Consider the following 16,832-nt stretch of genomic DNA (forward strand, 5'->3'; position numbering starts at 1 on the left):
TGTTCAGCAACACTCCTCCTGGATTCACATGCAAATCGTTTACACAAATGACTTCCTCCTTCCGTCCAATCCTGGTCCCAGGTACATCGCTGATTTTGATTGATCCTCTTTTGACGTCGATCCTTCCGGTTTCCAGATCTAGAACATCATCCTGAACCGCTCTGCTTCCCACCCCTCCTTAAAGTACACATTAAAATCTGTCTTATTGTTGCCTTATGTGGTCAAATAGAGTCAAATGGTGGTCTGATAACACTCCTGTGAAGCATTACAAGATTTTTATTGCATTAAAGGACACTAATAAACATGTTTATTAATGTTGTCACATTGATTCAAGTCAGATGTTTTCTCCCAAGAGCCATAGCAGTGTAGTGGTAATAGAGAATAATGTTCTAGGGACGTTGGTTCATTGTAGTGACAGGTTGGCTCCGTAGCTAGCACCACTGCCTCACAGCACCAGTAACCTGGGGTTTGATTCCATTCTTGGGTGACTGTACAAACTCCACACCGACATTCTCCCCGTGTCTGCGTGGGTTTCCTCCAGGTGCTCCGGTTTCCTCCCACAGACCAAAGATGTGCAGGTTAGATGGATTGGCCATGGGAAATGCAAGGTTACAGGGATGCAGAAGGAGGGTGGGCCGCTGTTTAGAGAGTTGGTATGGACTCGATGGGCTGAATGGCCTTTCACACTGTAGTGTTTCTATGATTGTATGGCAAAAGGTGGTGTTTTAATCCAGTTAAGGAAATCCAGCCTTTGAAGGTCACTTGGTAGTGGTGCAGTGGTAGTGTCCTATCTCTGAACTAGAAGGCAGAGGTTCACGTCTTATCCACACCAAAGGTATGTATTAACATCTCCGAATAGATTGGTTAGGAAATACCTCGGCCTGGAATTGAAAACTAGCCTCCATCATGGTGAACATGCCAACTATTGGCGATCGATAGAGAGAATGCAGAGTTAACATATTGAATCGAGAGTATAATTCAGAAGATGGATCACTGGTCTCGAAACTTGAACTCTGCTTTCTCGCTCCAGATGCTGCAGGACCCACCTGAGTTTCTTCAGCAATTTTTGCTTTTGTTACCAGCTATGACTCCTCATCTTCTTTGTACCATCATCTTAACCCGGCAGCTGCCTCCAAGATAATTTTACAATGAACCAGTTATCTGTCTTTTCATAGCTCGATTTAGACCTGTGAATTCTATGCCATTACCTAGCTTGTTATTAATTAATGGAAATGCATGTGTTTGGTGGCATTCTGTTAAAGCAGAGCTCGTGGAATGAGCTGCTGTTTGAGAGACCAAGAGTCCTTGGCATCCTTTTGTAGATGTGCCCTGTTATAGTTCATTATAATTAGTTAATGAGGAATATGTTTGCAATGAGAATGTGTTGGGGAGTCAGGATGTGCAGATAGCAAGGTGTTGAGCTTTTGTAGGATGTATATTCCTTGCTGTTTGAAGTACAGTGTTATCAAGCATTGTGATATTTCATTCTCCCTGTGTCTGTGCGGGTTTCCTCCGGGTGCTCCTGCTTCCTCCTACAATCCAAAGGTTAGGTGAATTGGCCATGCTAAATTGCCTAGAGTATTCAGGGATGTGTAGGTTAGGCGCATTAGTAAAGGGAAATGTAAAGTAATGGGTCAGGGTGGGATATTCTTCTGAGAGTCGGTGTGGACTTGTTGGGCCGAATGGCCTGTTTCCACACTGTTGGGATTCTTTGATTTCCGGGAACGAAATCCCAAGTTCCGTTGGATGACCAAGTTTCGGAAGTGCAATCAATATCAGTCTTGGCTTTATTGGAAAATGGATACCCATGACTTTCACAACCTCAGGATGTCCTGCATCACTTGAGAAGAATGCTGATTGGCTAGGAATGCTACGCCTTCGAGAAAAAATGGGGCAGCCATTTTAAACTCAACAAGATCTTCCCAAAACTTAAAGGAATGAATAACTGGATGATACATTTTCACTGGGTTTGACTGAAGAGTGTTGAGCAGGACATGAGCAGAGCGTTTTTTTTTGTTCACTAACAGTAGAGCTGCTGGTTGATTTTTGTCCACTGAGAAATGGGCAGATAAGTCTCAATTTTACAAAATGTCTGACAATGCAGTACTCCCTCAGTTACATATAGAAATGTCCGCTCAATAATGTGCACATTAAGCTACCTGAAAGTATATTATGAAGATAGCCCTAGATACTTATTACAAAGGGAAGTGCCAGGTAGCTTGTTCCAGATGCAATTTGAGTGGTCAAACTACCAGTCTTGATGCAAAGCGCACTTTATTCATACGCTGTAGTTAAAACACAACAAAAGAAAGAAGAAATTGGAATAACAACTCTATCGGAAAACTTAACAGAATAATAGGTTATTTAACTACTGAACAGTAACTGTTCCAAATATAGTAACACCCCATGAACACACCCTTGGCAAAGGCAAATTCAGCAAAATAAATGATCTCACATTTCATTCTGCACTCTAGGAGGAAAGCATCAAGAGAAAACTCAGAGAGAAAGAGAGTAGTAGGGAGAGATGTACTGCAGCTTCAAGACCCCAGCAATTGTTCCTGAAAAAATAAAACTAAAAAATCCTGGCTCTGGGGGAGTTTGACCCCACCCATTCAGACTTTTTACTGTTCCAACCTCTCTTTTTTTAAAGAAAAAAACCAAGCCTCTCAAACTGTTTACTTCATTTGATTCAAATTGACAGCTCAGTGTCTCTGTCTTAAAACCAGGATGAAATACATCTCGTAAAATCATAGCATTGTCACAGCACAGTCTCTTTGGTCAAATTCAGTAATTTGGCATAATTCAGAGGTTCCAAATTATGCTCCAGAGTCAGACAGACCCTACATGAGCTTCTGTTATGTACACAGCAGTTTGATCATGAACTATGTGCCAGTGAGAGAGCGAACTATAGGATATTCTATGTCATTACACAAGAAGGGCAGGATTCAGGATGCGTCACTGGGGGGAAGAAAACTGACAAGCTCCTCATTGACCTGGCTCCTAAGATTTCTCTGTTGGGATGAATACTGCGGTAGTTTTCAAATGATGTACTGTGACAAAATGAGAAATGAGTTGTGAAATGTTTGGGAAGCAGTGTTGTTTTATCTGAGACTCTGTGCTTCCAGTTCCTCCTGGAGTCTGTGTCTGTTCTTGAAGGGAGTACCCTGCTGATGAGAATTGGTCTCCTGATGAGGTGACCCTCAGGCAGAGCTCAAGACCTTCTGCGTTCCCATTCACTCTAACTTGGCAGTTCAGTTTGACTTTTTCTTACTCCCCAGTGACAAACCTGGTACCAAGTCCCTCATCCTTGCAAGTGTCATAGAGTCATAGAGACGTGCAGCACAGAAACAGACCCTTCTGTCCAACTCGTCCATGTCGACTTGATATCCCAACCTAATCCAGTCCCATTTACCAGCACTTGACCCATATCCCTCTAAACTCCTCCTATTCATATTCCCATCCAGCCTTTAAATTGCTGTAATTGTACCAGCCTCCTCCACTTCCGCTGGCAGATCATTCCATACATGCCCCACCCTCTGTGTAAAAATGTTGCCCCCTTAAGTCCCTTCTGAGTCTTAGCCCCTCCCCCTAAACCTCTGGCCTCTAGTTCTGGACCTCCCCCACCCCAGGAAAAAGACCATGTCTGTTTATCCTGTCCAGGTTTTGGGGGAAATACCTGCCTCCAGTTGCCATCACTCTCATCATCTTGTCCCTCCTCTTGGATGCAGCAACCCCCATGACTGTGGTCTGGGACTGCAGAAGCAGCTAACCAATCCAACTGGGAGGATGTTCACCTCTAAGCCTGGTTAGTCTGCACTCAGTATGGATGCATTGAGAGGCAAGCTTTTTACAGGTATACCTGTCTGAGACCATTTCCTTCCAAAGGAGGGATAGGGCCAGCAAATAGTCCACACCCTCCTTCATAAAATCCAGCGCCATGTTTTCCCTACAAGTTCACAGATCACCTTCACCTTCACGTGAGGTTGGATAAATCCAGCAGCCCAGCTCTTTAAGACTCGAGGTAGGCTACATTTGGAATACTGTGTGCAGTTCTGTTCGCCGTACTAAAGGGAGGATGTGGAGGCTTTGGAGAGGGTGCAGAAGAGGTATCTCGGGGTGTGGCCCTGATTGGAGTGCTAAAGCTATAAGGAGACGGTGGGCAAACTTAGGTTGCTTTCATGAGAATGTCAGAGGCTAAGGGCCGACTCGATGCAAGTATATAAAGACTTGCCCCATCTCACTAGAATCTTTACATACGGATGAGGAAGGACACCACTTTGACAGGGACAACACATCCATCCAAGGGCAAGCCAAACAGATATGCACAAGAATTCCTGGAAGCATGGCATTCCAATCAGAACTTAATCAACACACACATCGACTTGGATCCCGTTTCCCACTCCCTGACAACAAGAACAGGAAATGACATCACCACAGGAAATGATGTCATCAACCCAAGGAAACCTAACCATCTAAATAAAAAGTGGACCATACCACCAGTGCTTCAGTGGAGGCTCTCTGATGATGTTACCTCGTATGGTGAGGAAACATCTGAAAACAAATCCTCCCGCTCAGTGAGCAAACATACATCCAGGAGTATATATTATGAGAGGCGTGGATAGGGTGCATAGTCAGAATCTGTTTCCCAGATTGGAAATGTCAAATATTAGAGGGCATAGGTTTCAAGTGAGAGAGTTTAAAAGAGACATGTGAGGTAAGTTTTGCTCTCCACAGTGGGAAGTGGATGCATGGAATGCGCTGTTGGGCACCTTATGAGGATGGGAAAGTATTTGATGAAGCAGCTGCAGATGGTTGGGCCTAGGACACTATTCTGCAGAGGTGTAGAGCCCTTGTGGCATAGTGGTTGTGTCCCTATCTCTGAGCCAGGAGAACCTGTTTCAAATCCCACCTGCTCCAGAGATGTCCTAATCATAACATTCCTTAATGTGTTGGTCAGAAAATATCTACTCTGCAGGCACAGGAATGTGGTACTGTGGGCGGCCTAGGTTCACTGCTCCAGAGGTGTCATAACATCACTGAACAATCTGATTAAAAGAAAGCTATCTTGCAAAAATGTGCTAAGACTGAGAGGTCTGGTCTCCAATAACTGCAAGCATCTCAATCAGTGCACAAGTTCAAAAGAATTCTAATGACCCTGTACGCTGTAGTGTTCTTTATGCGTGTTGTTTATGCATTGAAATGCAGTGGGGAGAAGGTCAGCAATGCAGTGTTCTAGAAGTTGTGAAGGAAGACTGGACATTGAATGTATGTATTTGAAACTGATCCATGTCGCCATTGGTAAGTCAATGGGACTGGTATCTTCCTGGGTATGCAGAATGCCTCCATCTGTTGCCAGTTTCTAAACTTGTTGTGTCAACCCAGTGTCATAACTTGCAAGACCGCCTGGAGTTCACAAAACGTCAGTGTAAAGAGCGAGTGAGTGTCATTCCTGCAGTGCTCAGGCTTGGATGGACCAATGCAGTCCGGAAGTGAGCCATCAAGCTTCTTTCCAATTGGCCAGCGCTGGCCATTAGAAGCCGACAACTTGATGGGCAGCACGGTGGCTCAAAGGTCAGCACTGCGGCCTCACAGTGCAAGGGACCGGGTTTGATTCCGGTTGTCTGTGTGGAGTTGCACATTCTCCCCATGTCTGTGTGGGTTTCCTCAGGGTGCTCCGGTTTCCTCCTACAATCCAAAGGTGTGCAGTTTAGGTGGATTAGCCATGCTAAGTTTCCCATAGTGTCCAGGGATATATGGGTTAGTTGCGTGAGTCATGGGAAATACAGGATTAAGGGACTAGGGTAAAGGGGAGGTGGGGTCTCGGTGGGATGATCTACGGAGGGTCGGTGTGGACTCGATGGTCGATTGGTTGTCTTCCACACTGTAGGGGTCCTATGATAAATCCATAGCTTAATGGGGCAAGTTCACCCAAGAACAGTACAAATGACACATGGTGGAAGCACAGTAAACAAAGAGCAGTAGATTAACCAATCTCGGAACTGGTAAAATATACTGCCGCCCCAGCAGAGCATGTTTAATGTGGTGAAGTATTACACTTTTGGCAGAATGATTGAGGCGAAACAGTGTAAAGTAAATGGTAAATACTTTTTTCACAAGGCCTGCAGTGGCATTGTGAAGTAAATGTACACAAAGTAGCAGAACAAATAAACAGGCCGCATCCTGGCCTTTTGTCTGGAGATACATGGAGTTTAAACTCAAAGACGTAGAATCATAGAATCCCTACAGTGTGGAAACAGGACATTTGGCCCAACAAGTCCACACCGACCCTCTGAAGAGTAACCTACCCAGCCCCGTTCCCCTACCTTATTATCCTACATTTACCCCTGACTAATGCACCTAACCTACACATCCCTGAACACTATGGGCAATTTAGCATGGCCAATTCACCTAACCTGCACATCTTTGGATTGTGGGAGGAAACTGGAGCACCCAGAGAAAACCCACACAGACACGGGGAGAACGTGCAAACTCCACACAGTCACCCGAGGCTGGAATCGAACCTGGGTCCCTGGTGCCGTGAGGCAGCAGTGCTAACCACTGAGTCATCATGCTGCTGAAACAAAGTTGTTACAAAATTTTTTCTTTTGTTTTGTACCCCAGCTGGAAGATTGAGAATATGACCTGCACACTGCACTTTAGGATGGATATCGAGGCCTTGGAGAGGTAATGCTGCAGAGTTTTTTTCAAAAAGTGCATTCACAGGATGAGGACGCCACTGGCTAGGCCAGCATTTATCACCCATCCAGATAGGGTTGCTGGGGTCTGGAGTCACATCTAGGCCAGACCAGGTAAGGATGGCAGTTTCCTTCCCCAAAGGACATTAGTGAACCAGACAGGTTTTTCCAACAATCAATAATGGAATCATTGTTATCAATAGATTCTTAGTTCCAGATATTTTTAACGGAATTCAAATTCCACCTTCTGCCATAGTTGCATTTGAACCTGGGTCCCCTGAACATTAGCTAGATTACCAGTCATAGAGATGTACAGCACAGAAACAGACCCTGCGGTCCAACTCATCCATGTTGACCAGATGTCCTAAACTGATCTAGTCCCATTTGCCAGTACTTGGTCCACCTCCTTCTAAATCCTTCCCAAATGATAATACCACCAGCCCATTGCCTCTCCAAAACGGGAATGTGCCCAGTTCTGAAAGACCTCCGTTAGTTGACAATGCAGTTGGGATGGTTGTTCTTGTGGTAGAAGTTGAGGAGAAATGGCTTTGGATGTGGAAAGGGTGAGGTAGGGAAGCTGGCTAACCAGAAGACAGATTGAAGGTGATTGGCGAAGGAGTCAGAAACGACCAGGAATTGGCATGCTGTTGCCTCCAATGGGGTATTTGATTGGCTGTGGAAATGCTTATATTATCTTTTAACATAAAACGCAGGGCTCAGAATGATGCTGAGCCTCAGTGAACACCCTCAATTCTGACATGCGGATGAAGGCACGGCCATTAGAGCTACTGAAGATAGTTAGGCCTTGGATACTACCCTGAGGAACCCGGAACAGGGGCTCCGGTGCAGTGGTGGTGTCCCTACCTCTGAGCCCAAAGGCCTGAGTTTAAGCCCCACCTGCTCCAGAGGGGTGCCATCACATCTCTGACAAATTGATTAAGTGCACCAAGAGTTGAAGTTAACCTCACCATCTTAAAATTTGCCTCTTGTCTCCGCTGATGCCTCACAGTTCAGTGTCACATTTTGTTTGGTGTTTCTATGCAGCAGCTTAGAATGCGTCCTCAAAAACTGCATGGATGCAAGTTGTTGGAGGATGGACAAGTCCTCTCCGGAGATTGGTGGACTGTGGCAAGAAGATTTGTTCTGGAATACAGTTCAACAAGTATGCACCACCAGTAGTATTCAAACAACCCCGTGGTTCCCTTGCATCGCATTTTCATAACACTTTATCCTGCCAACAAAGCTGATTTCTGGGTCACAAAATCTGTAATTTGTTGGGAAAGTGAACTTTGTGGTAGGTACCATCAATCATTACACTTTGGGTTTCATGTGCGTGCGGTGGAGAGTGGTTGGCAAGTTGCAAAAAGTTATACTCCAGTTGGTTGTGACGTTAGTTGTATCGGTGACGATCAGGGAGATTGGTTGGAGGAGTTTAGTAAAGGGACAACAAAACAATTGGCAGTTATTGGGGGCTTTCTTGAAGTTTGACAGGAGTATTACTTGTATATTACAGAAGAGACATACTTTGTCAAAACTTCTCGTCTCACGATCAGCAGGACAGGTCACAAGAATACCACTTCAAGGAGAAAAGCCAACATTTAGACTACAGAAGATGAAAGTGCTAATTGTTTGGCAAATGGAAGGTGATACGGAGAATGCACCAACTGATGATGGTTAGCAGTTAACTGCCAGATTTTATTTAAATGTTGAACTAGGCAGATTAACTCTGACTCAAATTGGTTAGGGCGTAATACTGAGAAAGGAGCCAGTGAATAGCTGTTACCTCTGTTCTTTTGAACCAGGCCCTGTAAATGTACTTGTTCTGTCTGCCTACAAAGGCCAGGGCCCTGTGTAATTTATATATACACACGCAAGTGCACTGCACTCTGAACCGGATGGTCAGTCCTACATTGGTGCCTGTGTAGTTCTTTGTGCACTTAGGATTATTCAGCAAGTGTTATCCATACCTAATGTAGGTGGCTATGTTATGAATTTTGCTAGTGAGGTCTTGCTGGCAATGGTCTGTATTATGCTTTTGGGTTTAGATTGTGGCATTAAGATGCTGCTCTGTCTGTGAGATAGTCTCCTTCCTGCCAACGGAAATCCCTTTTCTACTTCCACGGCAAACTCCATGGAGGCTGAATTAATCCAATTCTTATTTTCCTCTATGTGAACGGTTCAACGGAAAAAAGATTCCCCCTGCAAGTCTGTGCCTGGCCAAAAACCCTCGGGATCTTGGGCTTGGTCTGTTCGTTCTGTCAGAGTGAGGGGTGGGGTCAAATGGCTTTGGCATCCAGTTATTTTCTCCGGTTTGCAGCCCACAGGATGTGAGCCTCTGGAAAACGTGAATCTTTCAATTCCCCAAGCAGCAAGGTGTCTGTCTTTACACTGGATGACGTTGTTACTGAACAGAAGGACCTTCATCCCGTTGTGCCCATGCTGGCTCTCTGAATGTGTGAGTCCAATGATGCCATGCCGCCCCCCACCCTGCATTCTGATCCTCCTCAGGGGGTGCTCACATTCCCTTTTGAGTGCATGCGTTGAAGCTGTCTCCACCACACTTCCAGGCAATGCATTCCCAGACCCCAACCGCTCGCTGTGCAGAATAGATTTCCCTCCTGTCACTTCGTTGCTTTTGCCAATTGCATTAAGCCTGTGTCCAAACAGTTTCTGACTCTCGCATTTGTACAGACCCCTCATGATTCTGAATGTCTCTATCAGGCTTCCTCTCTGCCTTCACACTTCCACGCAGAGCTTCTCAACCTCTCCTTACCCCGTACAAGATCTCTGCTGACATTGGCTTTTCATTTCTCTTGCCTTTCACCTTTCTGCCTAATGCACTGTCGGTCAATGGGGGTCCAAAGGGAGTTTCATTTGTACAAGGCTCTTGTCAGGTAACATCTGGGAGTCAATCAATGTGGGAACCTAGTTATATTTCAAGGTGGGTGCAGCGTTGAGAATGCACAGCGAAGGCTTACCAAGGGGAGATCTGGTTCGAGAGAATGTGAAGGGTTTTGTTCAGTGAAATGGTCTTGTGAGTTTCCTGAAAATGTCAAAGGAATCAGAAGATGTTCTGACTATACAATGGCTTTAGGCAGTGTAATGTGCCTTTTTTAAAATGAAGAAACGTTGAGACAGAGATACTGAGCACTCTGCTCCAAAGCCAGTAAAGAGCTCGTGAGGCCTTGAGTATCTTAAAGTTGGAACAAAAGAAGCAGCCTGGCTGGGTGGGGGTCTAGCTCCCATAGAACCAGGATGCTTTTTTCAGTTTGTCTTCAGTAATGGTTGCTGCTGGGGTCTTGAAGCTGGATGTGAAAGCGCTTTTTCCTCTCTCTATTACAGCTGAAAGCTGGGGGTTCTCTTCCTGCTGTTAGATTGCATGTGAGGCAATCTATTTTACTGAATTTGCCAAGAGTGTGTTTATGGTCTGTTATTATATTGGAACAGTTAATCAGTAATAGTTACTGTGTCTATTATTTTGTTACATCATTCGTTAGAGTTACAGTGAAGCCAGTTCTTTTATGTTGTCTATATTTTAACCGTAATACAAAAAAAAGTATTTGGTTTAACATCTAGTAGTTTGACCAATTGTATTGCATCTGGAATTCAACATCTTACACTTACAGTGAAAATAAGATAAAGTTAAGGTCTAGGCCATATTCGTCGTATATTTTGATTCGGTTTGGTCTTGTCCATAACAGTGAGAAGTGCGAGATTTTCTTTTCCTTTGATAGTTGAATGGTGATAATTTGGCGCAATGAGTAAATGGCTTTGAAGATCAAAGTGTGGAATTTAGATATTTTCTGACGAGTGGCTATTGAGACAGACACGATGATTTCATTCGACAAGTTTTCACGTGTGTGAGAAAAAACAATGTACAAACATATCCAGAAAGGGGAGCAACTGAGACTCAAGTGGATAGTTCTAGATAAAACCTTCATGTTTCTATGTCGCTATAATGTCAATGACTGTCTCACACAATATGTTTCAGCTTGAACTTCAATTGCTAGTGTGTCTGAAGTATATCTTCAATCAGTGCTTCCCAAATCTTTTTGAGGCTTGGAAGCTATGATCCCCTCAGTACAAGCTGAGAGCCTGGGGGCCTGTTAGAGCAGTCAGAGAAAGCTAGAAAATAGGAGTAGGTCATTCGGCCCTTCGAGCCTGCTCTGCCGTTCATTCAATATGGCCGATCATCTAACTCAGTCCCCTGTCCTCGCGTTCTTCCCCCAGGCTCTTTGATCCCTTTCGCCATAAGAACTTGGATCTCAGAACCTCAATTTTTTAGATGATAATCCCACTTGAGATCCTAACCCCTCCTCCTCTGTTTGGGAAGCTCTACTTTAGATGTTGATTTGTTAACAAAGCTGTTGATGGGTCCTGTTTGGGTGGAATCTAAAATGGTTGGGGCGTGGAAACTGACCACTTGACCCTCAGTTCTCTGGTGCTTTGGTCAGCTACAACAATCACATCAAATGCTGTTCTACTCCAATCCTCTTTGAAATTAACTAAATACTCCCTTAAATTCAGGAGAAAAGTGAAATATTGCAGATGCTGGAAATAGAACGTGGAACAGAACAGCACTGGAAGAGGCCCTTCGGCCCACGATGTTGTGCCGAACATGACACCAAATTAAACTAATCCCTTCTGCCTGCCCACGGTCCATATCCCCACATTCCTTGCATATTCATGCACTTCTCTAAAAACCCCTTGAACACCCCTATCGTGTCTGCCTCCAGCACCACCCCTGGCTCCAGACTCCTACCACTCTATGTTTTGAAAAAAAAACCTGTCCCTCACATCTCCTTTGAACTTTCACCCTCTCACCTGAAATGCACGCCCCGCATTATTAGACATTTCACTTGTCGGGAGAAAAATTCTGAAGCTAAAGCAAATGATGCCAGAAATACTGAGCAGGTCAGGCATCATTCCTAAAGAGCGAGAAGCAGAGTTAATGTGACTTTTGATGAGATTTGAGGAAAGGTTTGCGTTGTAATAGATTTGGAGCAGGTGAGAGGAGAAACTATGATAGGGCGGACGACAGGCGAGAGTTAATGCTGGAAGGTTCCATGGTTGTGGGCCCGGAGAGTGCTCATGGGAGAAGCCAAAGATCAGAAAAACACGAGCAGAGGAGGTGTGAGTGGTAGGATACGGAATTGTCTGAAAGCCGGGGAAGAAAATCGAGGGAAAAGAAAATGAACCAGCAACAAAATGGGGAGAGGAAGTCAGTGATAGATGCTTGTTAAATGACTGTCCAAGTGTTTAAGGATTTCCTGAATGAATCTCCACTCCTGGAGCCATAAACTCTCTCTGATGGGAAAGGGAACTGAGCTCTTGTCATTCCTGCTTGGATTGGCATGAAGCAAGCTGTTCTCCGAGTGGATGGACTTACTTTCTGCTTTCCACCCTCTATACAATCGCTATCTTTTCTCCTCATTTGGCGTTGGGCGCCTTTACAATGTGTTCAACTCACTCCTCCTCCTCCGTCTGTCTGCAACATAGAACCAAACGTAATTCTCCAATCTCTGTCGTTTCCAAAGAAGCATCAGATCCAACTCACGGCACAGTGGCTCAGTGGTTAGCACTGCTGCCTCACAGCACCAGGGTCCCAAGTTCAGTTCCAGCCTCGGGCAACTGTCTGTGCGGAGTTTGCACTTTCTCCCCATGTCTGTATGGGTTTCCTCTGGGTGCTCCGGTTTCCTCCCACAGTCCAAAGATGTGCAGGTCAGGTGAATTAGCCATGCTAAATTGCCCATAGTGTCAGGTACATCAGTCAGAAGGAAATGGATGGGTGGGTTACTCTTCGGAGGGTCAGTGTAGACTGGTTGGGCCGAAGGGCCTGTTTCCACACTGTAGGGAATCTAATCTAATCAAATCAAAACATTCCTCTCTGCACAGACCTACTGAGTTTCTCAAACACCTTTTTATTTTCATGTAAGTTTTCCTCCTTCCTTGGTCCAGATGGAGATCCATGTGCTCCGGCTGTACGTTGTCTTCCAACCCTCTCTGAGATTTTCTATAACTCTCTGATTCCGACTGTGAGGCACGATTGCTGCCTGGTTCAGTGTTCTGGCAGTGGGGAGAGATTTCCGATGTTTTTCATGAATGGATTGTTCTCGGGCGAGGGAGGGTAATGTGGGGTCAATCATGCCCTTTCCCAAAGGCAATGTCAGCTCGCAGATGGCTTCTTCCCATGAGGGCTGGGAGCTGAAGCAGCTCACTGAAAAGACAAGAGAGAGACATGACCCTGTCCAAAAGGAGGAATTCCAATGCTCGGTGCACACTGTGGTTCCTTGCCAAAAAAAACGCCCAGGACTGCTCTTGGTTGAAGCTGAACTTTTAACCCAAGCTTGCAGTTCCCAGAATTGCTACGGCACAGAAAGAGGCCATTCAGCCCATCGTGCTTGCACTGGTTCTCAGAATCCTTTCACACCAATCATCCAAAAGGCATCCCACCCTGCCCCCCTACCCTATCCCCATATTTTCCCATGGCTGACCCACACATCCCCGATCGCAATGGGAAATTTAGCATGACCAAACCACCCTAACCTGCACATCTTTGGACTGTGGGAGGAAACCCATGCAGACACGGGGAGAATGTGCAAACCCCACACAGACAGTCACCCAAGGGTGGAATCGAACCTGGGTTCCTGGTGCTGTGAGGCAGCAGTGCTAACCACTGAGCCACCATGCCATTCCTAGGGTTTACTGCTGAGTGGCAATCTCATACCCTTTCTCCATACCCCCAGCACATCATTTCTAACAAGAAATCATCCAGTGCCCCTCTTGAATATACCTCAATTGAATCTGCCTCCACCACATTTCCAGGCAATGCATTCCACACCAGAGCTATTCACGGAGTGTCATAAAGTCACACTGCACAGAAACAGACCCTTTAGTCCAAATGGCCCATTTACACGTATTTGGCCCATATCCCTCTAAACCTTTCCAATTGGGGCAGCATAGTGGCTCAGCACTGCTGCCTCAAAGCAGCAGGGACCCGAGTTTGATTCTACCGACTGTCTGTGTGGAGTTTGCACATTCTCCCCGTGCCTGCGTGGGTTTCCTCCTCCCACAGTCCAAAGATGTCAGGTCAGGTGAATTGGCCATGCTAAACTGCCCATAGTGTTAGTCAGGGGTAAATATAGGGTAAGGGAATGGGTCTGGGTGGGTTACTCTTCAGAGGGTCGGTGTGGACTTGTTGGGCCGAAGGACCTGTTTCCATACTGTAGGGAATCTAACCTAAAAAAGTTGATGTACTAATCCAAATGTCTTTTAAATCTTGTATCTGTACCTGCCTCTACAATGTCCTGTGACAGTTTATTCCATATATACCCAACACTCCGTGTGAAAAAGTTGTCCGTTTTAAATCTTTCCCCTTTCACCTTGATCATGTGCCCTCTACTTCCCCACCAAGGTAAAAGACCTTTGCTATGCACCTTATCTAGTCCCCTCATGTTCTTTTCACTCCTCAGTCTCCTACACTCCAGGGAAAAAAATCCCAGCCTATCCAGCCTCTCCTGCGAGCTCAAACCCTCCAGTCCTGACGACACCCTTGTAAATCATTTCTGCACCCTTTCCAATTTAATAATATCCTCTCTAAAGTAATCATGTGTGAATTTTAACTTCCTAAAGTAGGGTGACCAGAATTGTCGAAAAAAAATGAGGACCGCAGATGCTGGAGATCAGAGTCGAGAGTGTGGTGCTGGGGAAGCGCAGCAGGTCAGGCAGCATCCGAAACGCAGGAGAATCGACATTTCCAGTGCCACACGTTTTGACTCTGATCTGCAGTCCTCACTTTATGCCCGAAATGTCGATTCTTCTGCTCCTCGGATGCTGCCTGACCTGACCAGAATTGTACTCAGTATTCCAAAAGTGGCCTAACCAATGTCTTGTACAAGCTGTAGCATGATATAATTACATTTACTTTATTTGCACATTACTTTGCCTTCTCATTTTTGTTTTCTTTTACAGTTGGGAGCAGCTTCCCCCATGGACTCCTGTGCAAGCCACTGTCCAATACTTCTCCCAATATGTGCAGATTTGAGAAATTAAAGTCGTAACCGATGTAGTTATCCCAAAAATAAGTCACTTTCCTCTAATTCTCAAAAGCACTAAACGTTGTTCGATTATAAACAAACGAGAAAACAAGAATTGCTGGAGAAACCTAGCAGGCCTGGCAATATCTGTGTGGAGAGAGAGAGAGACTGCGGCTTGAGCCTTCTTTCCATTCCCCAGAACATACCTCCTCCAAGTTCTGAAGAAGGGCCACTGGACTTGAAATGTTATCTTTGTCTCTCTCTCTCTCTCTCTCTCTCTCTCCACAGATGCCACCAGATCCACCAAGCCCCCCTCCTGCGACCCCAGTATCTCAGACCTCCTATACACGCAGTTCATTGTTTGGGCTTGGTAGATCGCTTTGGAGAGCACTTCCTGTGTGCTTCACTGAAAGGAGGGAAAAAAATGTCTTAAAAACCTAATCCTACAATTTTTGTTCCTTTGAATCCTGCCCTCAAAAATGGCCCAGCGCATTTAGTTAGTGATGGGCGACAAATACTGGCAATACTCACGTCCCTGTGAGGAATTAAAACTTAGCACCGAAACTGGCCTGCTCTTTATCACATCACTGTGTGGGAAGTAGCAGCGTGCAAACTGGTTGTCAGATTCCACAAAGTGCGCACCACTCTTCAAACAACACTTCAAAAAAAAGTATTTATTGGCTATATCATAGATTGGGAGAAAGTGAGGACTGCAGATGCTAGAGATCAGAGTCGAGAGTGTGTTGCTGGAAAAGCATAGCAGGTCAGGCAGCATCTGAGGAGCGGGAGAATAGACGTTTCGGGCATAAGCCCTTCATCAAGAACATTCCTGAAATGTTGATTCTCCCGCTCCTCGGTTGCTGCCTGACCTGCTGTGATTTTCTTCCAGCACCACACTCTATATCGTCGATTGGGATTTTTTGAAAAGGTACTAGTTAACTTCTTTCTAGAACAAACCTGCAGTGGCTCATTTTATTCAAATCTCCATAATTGGCAATTTTTGTCTCCTATGTAGTCTCCTGATGTGAGACCTAATTCTTACCCTTTAAAATTCATCTATTCCCCTTGTGTCTCACCCTGGAAGGAGTATTGAGTTGGATATACCTGTTAGTTGGTGCTTGTGTTAATTGTTAGTCAGATAGATTGCTGTGAATTCTTTTATTTCAGTTGGGAATAAAATGACTTGGGTTTGGAGGGAGCTGATTGTTCTCAGTTCCAAGCTTTTATCTTATCCCTTCTTGAAGCATCGACACATCTGTTTTCAAAGGTTGTGGTCAATGAGGTTTGAAGTGAGTGCGACAGAATCTGGGCAAGGCCTAGTTGGATGATCCCTTGTCTTTTTTAATCCAGTGACCAAGGTGATGTTCCGGTGACCTGGGTTTAATCCTGTCACGGCAGATGGTGGAATTTAAATTCAATAAAAATCTCCACTGCTGATCATGAACCTATTGTCGATTGTTGGAAAAACCCACCTGGTCATGCATGTCCTTTACTGTGGAAAACTGTCTGGTCTGACCTACGTATGGCTCCAGCCCCTTAGCATTGTGGTTAACTTAACTGTCCTCTGGGAAAATTAGGGCAATGAATGTTGATCTAACCAGTGATGAATAATTAAAAAGAATTGAGCATCACCGCGATGTATTGATCTGCTTAAAATTATTGGGTGCTGATCTTCGTCTAGCAGGGCTAGCAAATGCAGATTATTCTTGGGCCACAAGATGGATTCAAGGCCAGCGTTGCTCTTGGCAACATGGCGTAACTCCCTGAACTTGAGAAAATTGACCTGTTTCTACAGAGTGAACGAATATTCAAGCAGAGCACATTATCAGAGCTTTATGGAAACTTTAATGAAAAATTGGGTTGGATTGTTACACACTGACATAAAATCAATGGGAATGATCACTGCCTGTGCTTTTATTCACAGACTGTAGAATTACTGTAGCACAGAAAAAGGCCATACTGCTATCATTGCTATGCTAGCTGTCCAAATGAATACTTTCAGGAGTCCCATTCCCCTGCTTTCTGCCCGTGACCCTACATATTATGTCTTTGTGAAATGATAGTCAAACTGTGTTTCAAATAGAAATGTGTTCCCTATGCA

The 16,832-nt window shown here is 45.0% G+C and overlaps 1 protein-coding gene across 5 annotated transcripts in view; it reads left to right on the forward strand.

Annotated features, from left to right (window-relative positions):
* The window catches only part of LOC132834837 (talin-2), a 352,031-nt gene that overhangs the window by 69,937 nt on the left and 265,262 nt on the right, over positions 1-16,832 (forward strand). The window contains exon 2 of one of the 5 annotated variants that reach the window (XM_060853909.1): positions 6,622-6,684. The exons of the other annotated variants lie outside the window; for them this stretch is intronic. The gene's annotated coding sequence lies outside the window, so the exon portion shown is untranslated. The remainder of the gene's footprint in view (positions 1-6,621; positions 6,685-16,832) is intronic. 5 annotated transcript variants of the gene reach the window in all.

The sequence above is a fragment of the Hemiscyllium ocellatum genome, chromosome 42 (genome assembly GCF_020745735.1).
Source record: "Hemiscyllium ocellatum isolate sHemOce1 chromosome 42, sHemOce1.pat.X.cur, whole genome shotgun sequence".
In the NCBI taxonomy this organism is placed as follows: Eukaryota; Metazoa; Chordata; class Chondrichthyes; order Orectolobiformes; family Hemiscylliidae; genus Hemiscyllium; species Hemiscyllium ocellatum.